The following is a 12,058-nucleotide window of genomic DNA, read 5'->3' on the forward strand; positions in this document are numbered from 1 at the left end:
GGATGTAAGGCCTAACTTGAAAATTCAAATATCCTATTTTTATGTTTGCTGGTAAGGTTGTCTCATCAAACTCAATCATAACTGATAAACTTCCTACTCTTTCCCCATTAACAGTTCTTGACAGTCTCTTCAAGTTGTTTACTTGTGCACCAACAATGTTCCTATTTATTTTATCTAAATCTTCCTCCACTGGGATCCCGTAAATAACTCCGCGAACCGTTTTGTTTTCTCCTATTATCTTTCTTTCCATGACCATTCTTTTACAGATGTTCTCGACGTGCAAAGCCTTATTTTTTTGTTTTTCAGTTTTACATGACACTAATAAATTTCCATCTCTTAACACCTTCACCATTTCTACATCCCCAATCTTCCTTTTTATTTCTTTTGATATCAAAATGGGGCTTATGTTACCCTGCCCTTCCTCATTTTTTAGTTTTAATATTACTTTAAATTCATCCCTCACTACTTTTCTTCTTACTACCCTTTCTTCATCAGAGCTGCTCCCTTCCAACTCCCTTTTATTACTCTGGCTGTCATTTGTCCCTTCCTCCATTTTATTTCTTCCACGTCCTCTCCCACTACCTACTGGTGTCCACCCCTCAAAATCCATGTCTGCCTCGTCTCCTACCTGTTTTTCCATCCGAACCATTCACATACCAGTTTATGCCAATTTCCGCCTTTTCCAAAGTCCAAAAAATTGTCAAATATTGATAATCCGTCAAAAAATGTTTTAAGTTCCGCACCCAACAGCTTCCTCGTCCAAACCTCCTCTCCCTGAGTCATTTGCCAGGTGACAAACTTGGCAATCACCCTGTGTGAGAGACTGACATAAAAAAGGGTGCAGAGACAGGTGCAGCTAATTGAAAGGTAATCAGAGCTGTAGGTGCTGCAGTGACGACAAACCGGTTTGATCAGTGAAGACAACCTTAAACCAACATGCAGCCAAGACAACCTAACACACACACATGCTGACAGAAGAGAAGAAAATGATCCAAAGACACCAAGCAGTGAACAGAGTGATAGAAAATCTAAACAAACAGGCATGAATCATGACATATTAGTCGAAGACCACGAGGAGGGAAACGTGTCAGGAGATAGAGGGAGAAGAGGAAAGTGAAGAATGTAGGACTGAGGGTTGCAACTCTAAATGTGGAGACAATGACAGGCAAATGTAGAGAGCTGGCTGACATGATGCAGAGAAGAAAGGTAGTTGTTTTATGTGTCCAAGAGACCAAGTGGAAGGGCAGCAAGGCTCTCAGCATTGGAGCAGGTTTAAACTGTTTTACCATGGTGTGGATAGAAAGAGAAATGGAGTATGGGTGGTCCTGAAGGAGGAGGTGGCAAAAAATTTAGTAGAGGCGAAGAGAGTGCCAGATAGGGTGATGTGCCAGAAGGTAGAAGTAGAAGGTCTGATGCTAAACATCATCAGTCGTTATGTTCCACAGGTTGGATGTGATGAGGAGAAGAGAGATACATTTTGGAAAGATCTGGATGAAGTGATAGAGAGTAGTCCCAGAGAGGAGAGAGTGGTGATCAGAGCAGACCTGAATGGACATGTTGGTGAAGGAAACAGAGGGGATGAGGAAGTGATGGTAGGTTTGGTGTCAAGGAAAAAAACCAGGAAGGACAGATGGTGGTGGATTTTGCCAAGAGAATGGAAATGGCTATAGTCAATACCCATTTCCAAAAGAAGGAGGAACATAGAGTGACCTATAAGAGTGGAGGAAGGAGTACGCAGGTCGACTACATTCTTTGTAGAAGAGGAAACCTGAGGGAGATTGGGGACTGTAAGATTGTGGCAGGGAAGAACGTGGCAGGGGAGAACGTGGCCAGACAGCATCGGATGGTTGTGTGCAGAATGACTGTTGTCGTGAAGAAGAGAAAAATAGTAAAATCAGAGAAGACCACCAAATGGTGGAAGATGAAGAAGGAAGAATGTTGTGAGAAATTCAGAGAGGAGCTTTTAAAGGCTTTGGGTAGTAAGAAAGAGCTTCCAAATGACTGGGCTACTACAGCAACAGTAAATACAGAGACAAGTAGGAAGGTACTTGGTGTGTCATCTGGACACAGAATGGATGATAAGGAAACCTGGTGGTGGAATAGTGAAGTGTAGGACGCCGTTAAAAGAAAGAGGTTAGCTAAGAAGAAATATGACTGTGAGAGGACTGAAGAGAGGAGGAAGGAATATAAGGAGATGGGACGTAGAGCAAAGAGGGAAGTAGCTAAGGCAAAGCAGAGGGCGTACGATGAGTTGTATGGGAGACTGGACACTAAAGAGGACGAGAAGGACTTGTACTGACTGGCAAGACAGAGGGATCAGGCTGGAAAGGATGTGCAGCATGTTAGTCTTATTAAAGATAGGAATGGTAATGTTCTAACAAGTAAGGAGAGTGTGACGGGAAGATGGAAAGAATACTGAGGAGCAAATTAATGAAGAGAATGAAAGAGAAAGAAGAGTAGAGGTCATAGAAACTGTGGACAAGGAAGTGGAAAAGATTAGTGAGGGTGAAGTCTGGAAAGCTCTGAAAAGAATGAAGAAGGGGAAGGCAATAGGACCTGATGACATACCAGTGGAGGTTTGGAAATGTCTTGGAGAGATGGCAGTGAGGTTTTTGACTCAAATATTCAATGGCATACATGAGGGTGAAAAAAATGTCTGAGGAATGGAGAAGAAGTGTGCTGGTGCCCATTTTTAAGAACAAGGGTGATGTAGAGTTGTAGCAACTACAGGGGAATTAAGTTGATGAGCCACACGATGAAGATCTGGGAGAGAGCTGTCGAAGCAAGACTTAGACAAGAGGTGACAATCTGTGAGAAGCAGTATGGTTTCATGCCAAGAAAGAGCACCACAGATGTCATCTTTGCTTTGAGAATGCTGATGGAGAAGTACAGTGAGGGTCAGAAAGAACTCCGTTGTGTCTTTGTGAATTTAGAAAAACCATATGACAGAGTGCCAAGAGAGGAGGTGTGGTATTGCATGAGGCAATCTGGAGTGACAGAAAAGTATGTTAGACTGGTACAGGACATGTATGAGGACAGCAGGACAGTGGTAAGATGTGCTGTAGGAGTGACAGATAGTTTCAAGGTGGAGGTGTGAATGCATAAAGGATCGGCTCTGAGCCCCTTCTTGTTTGCTCTGGTGATGGACCGACTAACAGATGCGGTCAGGCAAGAATTCCCATGGACTATGATGTTTGCAGATGACATTGTGATCTGTGGTGAGAACAGGGAACAGGTGGAAGAGAACTTGGAGAGGTGGAGGTATGCACTTGAAAGAAGAAGAATGAAAGTCAGCTGTAGTAAGACTGAGTACATGTGTGTGAATGAGAGGGAAACAGGTGGAACAGTGAGGCTACAAGGAGCAGATGTCCCAAAGGTGTAGGACTTCAAGTACTTGGGGTCCACTGTCCAGAATAATGGGGAATGTGGTAAAGAAGTGAAAAAGAGAGTCCAGACAGGATGGGGTGGATGGAGAAAAGTTTCAGGAGTGATTTGTGACAAAAGGGTGTCAGCAAAGGTCAAAGGAAAAGTTTACAAGGCAGTGGTGAGACCAGCTATATTGTATGGTCTGGAGACAGAGACATGGCCAAAAAGACAGGAGACAGGAGTGGAAGTGTCAGAAATGAAGATGTTGAAGTTCTCCTTAGGATTGACAAGGATGGATAAGATTAGGAATGAGTTCATCAGAGGTACAGCACAGGTTGAACAACTGGGAAATAAAGTTAGGGAGACGAGACTGAGATGGTTTGGACATGTCAAGAGGAGGGACAATGGGTATATTGGTAGAAGGATGTTAGAAATGCAGCTGCCAGGAAAAATACAAAGAGGAAGGCCAAAGAGGAGACCTGTGGATGCAGTTGGAGAGGACATGGAGGTAGTTGCAGTGAGGACAGAGGATGCAGAGGACAGAGTGAAGTGGAAGAGGATGACTCGCTGTGGCAACCCCTGAAGAGGGAAAAGCCAAAAGAAGATGAAGAAGATATATACAGGTCCTTCTCAAAAAATTAGCATATTGTGATAAAGGTCATTATTTTCCATAATGTAATGATAAAAATGAAACTTTCATATATTTCAGATTCATTGCACACCAACTGAAATATTTCAGGTCTTTAATTGTTTTAATACTGATGATTATGGCATACAGCTCATGAAAACCCAAAATGCCTGTCCCAAAAAATTAGCGTATCATGAAAAAGTTCTCTAAACAAGCTATTAACCTAACCATCTGAATCAACAACGTAACTCTAAACACCTGCAAAAGATTCCTGAGGCTTTTAAAAACTCCCAGCCTTGTTCATTACTCAAAACCGCAATCATGGATAAGACTGCCGACCTGACTGCTGTCCAGAAGGTCATCATTGACACCCTCAAGCAAGAGGGTAAGACACAGAAAGAAATTGCTGAATGAATAGGCTGTTCCCAGAGTGCTGTATCAAGGCGCCTCAGTGGGAAGTCTGTGGGAAGGGAAAAGTGTGGCAGAAATCGTTGCACAACGAGAAGAGGTGACAGGACCCTGAGGAGGATTGTGGAGAAGGGCCGATTCCAGACCTTGGGGGACCTGCGGAAGCAGTGGACTGAGTCTGGAGTAGAAACATCCAGAGCCACCGTGCACAGGCATGTGCAGGAAATGGGCTACAGGTGCCGCATTCCCCAGGTCAAGCCACTTTTGAACCAGAAACAGTGGCAGAAGCGCCTGACCTGGGCTACAGAGAAGCAGCACTGGACTGTTGCTCAGTGGTCCAAAGTACTTTTTTCAGATGAAAGCAAATTTTGCATGTCATTCGGAAATCAAGGTGCCAGAGTCTGGAGGAAGACTGGGGAGAAGGAAATGCCAAAATGCCAGAAGTCCAGTGTGAAGCACCCACAGTCAGTGATGGTCTGGGGTGCCATGTCAGCTGCTGGTGTTGGTCCACTGTGTTTTATCAAGGGCAGGGTTAATACAACTAGCTGTCAGGAGATTTTGGAGCATTTCTTGCTTCCATCTGCTGAAAAGCTTTATGGAGGTGAAGATTTCATTATTCAGCACGACCTGGCACCTGCTGACAGTGCCAAAACCACTGGTAAATGGTTTACTGACCATGGTATTACTGTGCTCAATTGGCCTGCCAACTCTCCTGACCTGAACCCCATAGAGAACCTGTGGGATATTGTGAAGAGAAAGTTGAGAGACGCAAGACCCAACACTCTGGATGAGCTTAAGGCCGCTATCGAAGTATCCTGGGCCTCCATAACACCTCAGCAGTGCCACAGGCTGATTGCTTCCATGTCACGCCGCATTGAAGCAGTCATTCATGCAAAAGGATTTCCGACCAAGTATTGAGTGCATAACTGAACATGATTATTTAAAGGTTGGTGTTTTTTGTATTAAAAACATGTTAAGATTACGCGGGGAACCCAGATGGTATGAGAACCAGAACGAGGCAGACACAGGGGAAGTACAAAAAGAACAGTGTTTATTATGTACAGTGGATATTCACACGCTGGTTCTCAGCAACTCCTGGAAAGAGGGACGACAGGTTAATGTTGGTCCAGAGGGGAAGACCTGAGTGGTTTGTTTGAAGGAGGTTCTTTTGTCCTTACAGTCCAAACCCGAAGGAGGGGAGCTGGTCCTTCAGTCCAAGGAGTGAACAGCAGAGGGGAATCCAATGAGGGTCCACGGGAACGAGGAAGGCTGGCAACTGGAGGCAAAAATGGCACGAGGAATACCTGACAGGCTGAGGGATCCAGATCAGGTCACGAGGAGATCCAAAAACACGAGGAATCAGGAAACTGGAAAAGAGAACACAGGTGAACAAATTCTTTTCACCTAGACATATTTAGCTCAATAGTACTATACCATGAGAGGTGATATGCTCCAGCGACGAGTCACGCTGGGCTGCAGCCTTTTGTAGATGGAGAGGCTCATCAGGCTGATGACCGCCAGGTGTTGTTAATCAGCGGCCATCAGCAAGGCAGGCTGCAGGCAGTGGGACCCTTACAGTACACCCCCCCCCCCCCAAGAATCGCCTCCAGGCGACCTGAGGCGCTTCTTAGGGTGGTCTCTGAAGAACCTGGAGATGAGGCTGGGGTCGAGGATAAAAGACCTGGGGATCCATGACCTCTCCTCAGGACCGTACCCCTCCCAATCGACCAGGTACTGGAAACCCCTACCCCTGCGTCGCACGTCCAAGATGGATCTGACGGTGAACGCAGGGTGGTTGTCGATCAGGCGGGGTGGCAGGGGGAGGTCAGAAGGAGGGCACAAGGGACTGAGGGAGACGGGCTTGACCTGGGAGACGTGGAAGGTCGGGTGAATCCTCATGGCCCTGGGGAGTTGGAGACGGACCGCAGAGGGGTTAATGATGCAGGGTGAATCCTCATGGCCCTGGGGAGTTGGAGACGGACCGCAGAGGGGTTAATGATGCAGGTAATGGGGAAGGGGCCAATGAAGCAGGGGGCCAGTTTACGGGGGGTGTCCCGCAGTTTGATGTCCCTGGTGGACAACCAAACTTGCTGGCCGACCTGGTAGGCGGGTGTCGCTGAACGGTGGCAGTCTGCGAACCATTTAGCCTGGGCCGCGGTCCTAAGGAGGGCCGCCTTGGCCTGGCGCCAGATGCGACGACACCGCCAAAAGTGGTGCTGCACGGACAGAACCGAGCAGTCAGACTCAGAACTGGGGAAAAGAGGAGGAAGGTAACCAAGGGAAGCTTCGAAGGGGGACATACCAGTGGCAGAGGAACGGAGAGAATTGTGGGCGTATTCCACCCAAACCAAATGTTGGCTCCAGGATGATGGATTAGACTCGACCAGGCAACGCAGGGTGGACTCCAACTCCTGATTGCAGCGCTCAGCTTGCCCGTTAGCCTGAGGATGGTAGCCGGGGGTAAGGCTAACGGACGCCCCGAGCGACTTGCAGAAGGAGTGCCAGACCTGGGAGATAAACTGTGGGCCTCGGTCAGAGACGATGTCCAAAGGAATCCCATGGAGCCTGAAAACATGAAGGGTAAGAAGGTGAGCGGTCTCAAGGGCAGAAGGGAGCTTAGGAAGGGGAACAAAGTGAGCGGCCTTGGATAAACGGTCAACAACCGTGAGGATGGTGGTGTTGCCATCAGATGGGGGAAGGCCGGTCACAAAATCAAGGGCGATGTGGGACCAGGGGCGACTAGGGGTCGGGAGGGGAAGCAGAGGACCAGCTGGAGGTTGTGTACCAGACTTGTTTCTGGCACAGACGGGACAGGCCGAAACAAAGTCCTTAATGTCTTTAGACATGGAGGGCCACCAGAAATGAGTCTTTGTGAGGGTGAGCATGCGGTTGACTCCAGGGTGGCAAGAAAGTTTGTTTGAGTGAAGCCATTGGAGCACGTCGGACCGCACGCTGGAAGGAACAAAGAGGGTACCGGGAGGACCACCACCAGGATCGGGTTCGGCGAGAAGGGCCTCCTGAACGGTAGCGGTGATGGGCCAGGAGAGGGAGCTGACAATACAGGTAGAGGGAACAATGTTATTGGAGCCCTCAGGCGAGTCAGGAGGGGGCAAACTGCTTGGACAGGGCGTCAGGCCTGACGTTTTTAGAGCCTGGACGGAAAGTAAGGACAAAATTAAATCTATTAAAAAAAAGCGACCAACGGGCCTGATGGGGGGTCAGACGCTTGGCGTTCCTAAGATAAGTTAAATTCTTATGGTCCGTCCAAATCAAAAAAGGGGTCTCAGTGCCTTCCAACCAGTGCCGCCATTCCTCCAACGCGAGCTTGACCGCCAACAGCTCGCGGTTGCCCACGTCGTAGTTGCGCACCGCTTGAGAGAGACGTCGAGAAAAGAAGGCGCAGGGATGAACTTTATTGTCCGAGGGTGATCGCTGGGAAAGGACCACCCCTACCCCAGGGTCGGAGGCGTCCACCTCCAGAATGAACTGGTGCATATGGTCTGGGTGGCAGAGGATGGGTGCGGAGGAAAAGAGAGACTTGAGTTTCTTGAAGGCGGCTTCAGCCTCTGGGGTCCAGTGAAAGGCTCGGGCGGTAGAAGTGAGCTGAGACAGGGGGGCGGCGACACGACTATAGTTTTTAATAAACGCCTGTAGAAATTCACGAAGCCCAGGAAACGTTGTAACTGTTTCCTGGACTCGGGGGTCGGCCAGTCGACTACCGCCCTAGTTTTCTCAGGGTCAGTTCGACAACGTCCGCCCTCAAAAATAAAACCTAGGAAAGAGACGGTGGAGGTATTAAACTCACACTTCTCCGCCTTAACGAACAACTGATTCTCCAGTAGCTGCTGAAGAACCGTGCGGACGTGAGCCGTGTGCTGAGAGGGGTCGCGAGAAAAGATAAGAATATCGCCGAGGTAGACGAAAACAAAATTACCAATAAGGTCGCGCAGGACGTCATTGACGAGCGCCTGAAAAACCACAGGGGCATTGGCCAACCCAAAAGGCATAACTAAATATTCAAAATGACCCAAAGGAGTGCGAAAAGCTGTTTTCCACTCGTCGCCCTCCTTAATACGCACGAGGTGGTAAGCGTTTCTTAAGTCGAGTTTTGTGAAGCAAGAAGCCGACTGTAATTGTTCCTGCAGCGAGTCAATGAGGGGGAGCGGATACTTATTTTTAACAGTTATGTTGTTTAATCCGCGGTAATCAATACATGGCCTGAGAGTTTTATCCTTTTTAGAAACGAAAAAGAAACCGGCTCCCAAAGGGGAGGTCGAGGGTCTAATAATACCTGAGGCAAGGGATTCATTAATATAATTGGACATAGACTCCCTTTCGGGACCAGAAAGATTATAAAGTCTACTTGATGGCAAGGGGGCGCCAGGTAATAAGTCAATCGAGCAGTCATAGGGACGATGAGGAGGAAGAGACAAGGCGCGTTGCTTGCTAAAGACTGCCGTTAGGTTGCGGTATTCAGCAGGAACAGAGGTGAGGTCGATCTCCTCTAGAGGAGGCGTGTCCCGAGGGAACTCTTTAATGGCGGAGCGAAGACAGTTACTGAGACACTTGTCGCTCCATTTGTCAACGCAGCCGCGCTCCCAATTAATAACTGGGTTATGGTTTCGAAGCCAAGGGAAACCTAAAATTATTTGGGGCGTATGAGAGTTAAACACAAAAAAATCGGTCATCTCATGATGATTTCCTGAGATTATGACATGCAAATCGGTAGTCTTAAGGTTTATACGAGTCAAATTGTCTCCGGTTAGGCCGGCGACAGAAATCGGAGGAATCTCACGAGCGGGCAAAGAATGTTCTCTAACTAAATCAGCACTAATCAGGTTTTGTTCAGCACCCGAGTCGATGAGAGCAGAAAACAAAAAGCGATGGTCAGATGTCTGAATGACCATGGGAAGTAATAGTTTAAATGGGGAGGTTAACGCAGAAGTTCCCACCAGTAACTCCCGCTTTACTGGTGGAAGTTCTCGTTTCCCCGAAATGGACAGTGGGGCAGAAAATGACCGGGGTTACCACAATAAATGCAGAGATGGGCGGATACATGCCACTGTCTCTCTGCAGGAGTCAGCCATGCGCACCCCACCTGCATAGGCTCGGGAGAGCGATCCCGTGGATGAAAAGAAGATGATTGGTTGAAACCAGGAAGCATGGAGGACTGGGAGTTGTAGTTCAAAGGGGACTGCTTGGGTGAAGCGGACTCGTGGCGAGGGGTCATGAACCCGGAAGTGGGAGGATTCTGGAAAACGTAGTACAAAGGTGCAGACTTGGGCTCACCTGGAGAAGTCGGAAACCCGGAAGTCGGGGATCGATGGGAATTGTAGTTTGCCTCTCTCCTCCTTTCCCGGAAACGATCATCGATGGAGATGGCAAGGTCTATTAACTTGTCGAAAGTCTCGGGCTCGTCTTGCGTGGCCAACTGGTCTTTGAAAAAATCAGATAAGGCGTTTAAGAAAATACCTTGGAGGGCAGGCTCGTCCTATCCTGTTTGGGCAGCTAGGATCCGAAACTCCAGGGCAAACTCCGAAGCGTTATGACGGCCCTGTCGTAAATTCAACAAACGCTTGGCGGCGTTCGACGTCTGCAGGGGGCGATCAAAAATCCTACGAAACTCATGCAGAAATAGTTCATAGGTAGCAGGGGGATTATCATGGCTCAGAAGAAACGAGTGAGCCCCCGGAGAGCGTTACCTTTGAGCTGACTTACGAAAAAGGTGATCTTGGCCGCATCCGAGGAGAACTGAGAGGGAGCCCCCTCGAAGGCGAGTCTGCACTGCAGCAAGAAGCCGCCACATTGGTCAGGGTCTCCGGTGAAGAACTCAGAAGGTTTAATGAATATTTGTTGAGCAGGAGGAGTGGGGCCAGGAGCCGCGGAGGCTGGCGGAACGACTGGAGCTGAGGAGGCAGAAGCTTGCAGTTGACGTTTAATGGAATAAATCATACCTCCGAGCTCCTGAAGGTTGGACTGGACTGTGGTTTGGTGAGTCAGCACTTGATGTAGAACTTTATCCAACCCGTTGATCCGTTCCTCCGGGGAACCGGGGGTTGTCTGCTTGCTCTTGGTCTCATTCTGGGTCTTTTGTGGCTGGAGCATTTCTGTTAAGATTACGCGGGGAACCCAGATGGTATGAGACCCAGAACGAGGCAGACACAGGGGAAGTACAAAAAGAACAGTGTTTATTATGTACAGTGGATATTCACACGCTGGTTCTCAGCAACTCCTGGAAAGAGGGACGACAGGTTAATGTTGGTCCAGAGGGGAAGACCTGAGTGGTTTGTTTGAAGGAGGTTCTTTTGTCCTTACAGTCCAAACCAGAAGGAGGGGAGCTGGTCCTTCAGTCCAAGGAGTGAACAGCAGAGGGGAATCCAATGAGGGTCCACGGGAACGAGGAAGGCTGGCAACTGGAGGCAAAAATGGCACGAGGAATACCTGACAGGCCGAGGGATCCAGATCAGGTCACGAGGAGATCCAAAAACACGAGGAATCAGGAAACTGGAAAAGAGAACACAGGTGAACAAATTCTTTTCACCTAGACATATCTAGCTCAACAGTACTATACCATGAGAGGTGATATGCTCCAGCGATGAGTCACACTGGGCTGCAGCCTTTTGTAGATGGAGAGGCTCATCAGGCTGATGACCGCCAGGTGTTGTTAATCAGCGGCCATCAGCAAGGCAGGCTGTAGGCAGTGGGACCCTTACAATGTGTGGAGAGTTAATTACAATAAACCTTAAGGCCTCTTTGTGATTGCCTCCTAATAACTAAGTGACGGGCGTGGTCTTGAGGTTTGAGTCATGGAGGGAATGACCGTCCAGGGCAAGAACTTTGTGCGACTTGGGAGATTGGAGTAATTCAATGCCCATAGATAGTGCGAATTGATGGTCGATGAATTCAGTATCTGCCCCTGAGTCAATGAAGGCTGATACTGATCTAGGTCTGTTACTGGGTACTTGGATCTCTGCTGGCACAATGAAAGGGGAGGAGATCCTGGGTGTACTGGTCTGACTCAACAGGCATCTCCTCTTACCTGTTGAGTCTGACCTTTTAACGGACACTTCGCAATTGTGTAGTTACCTGCACCACAGTAAAAACAGAGGTGCTGTCTCCTTCTTCTCTCCCTTTCCTCTGGGGTGAGTCGGCTCCTGCCCAGCTGCATGGGTTCTTCGGTCTGTGGGGTATTGGAAATATGTACCACGTGAGACTCTTTAGAGAAAACTTGTGACTCACCCCAGGGCCTTGGCCTCCTCACTGCTCTGTACCCCCTGTCTCAATCTCTTTCCCGAAGGCGCAGGTCGACGTGTAGTATGACATATGGAGAGATATATTCATACATTAAACGGGTTCATTCATCCTTCTGGGCTGTACATAAACGTGCATTGAATTTAACAGAAATGTAACGTGAGACGTTATTTATCTTTGACCCATCAAAATGAATGTGGTCATTTATTTACAGAATCAAAGTTTAACATCAAACATTTACATTAATTTGGCAAAAATATGAAAATAACAACATGGCTAGTTTTACAGGAAGTGAGAACAATACGGCGATTGTTTTCACTTTTCAGCAGAACAGCCGACATCAAATCACACGGCGGTGATTGAGAACTTTGCTTCAGACATTTCTAAAAATATCTGGATTAATTT

The sequence above is a fragment of the Nematolebias whitei genome, chromosome 17 (assembly GCF_014905685.2).
Source record: "Nematolebias whitei isolate Nwh7 chromosome 17, NemWhi1, whole genome shotgun sequence".
In the NCBI taxonomy this organism is placed as follows: domain Eukaryota; kingdom Metazoa; phylum Chordata; class Actinopteri; order Cyprinodontiformes; family Rivulidae; genus Nematolebias; species Nematolebias whitei.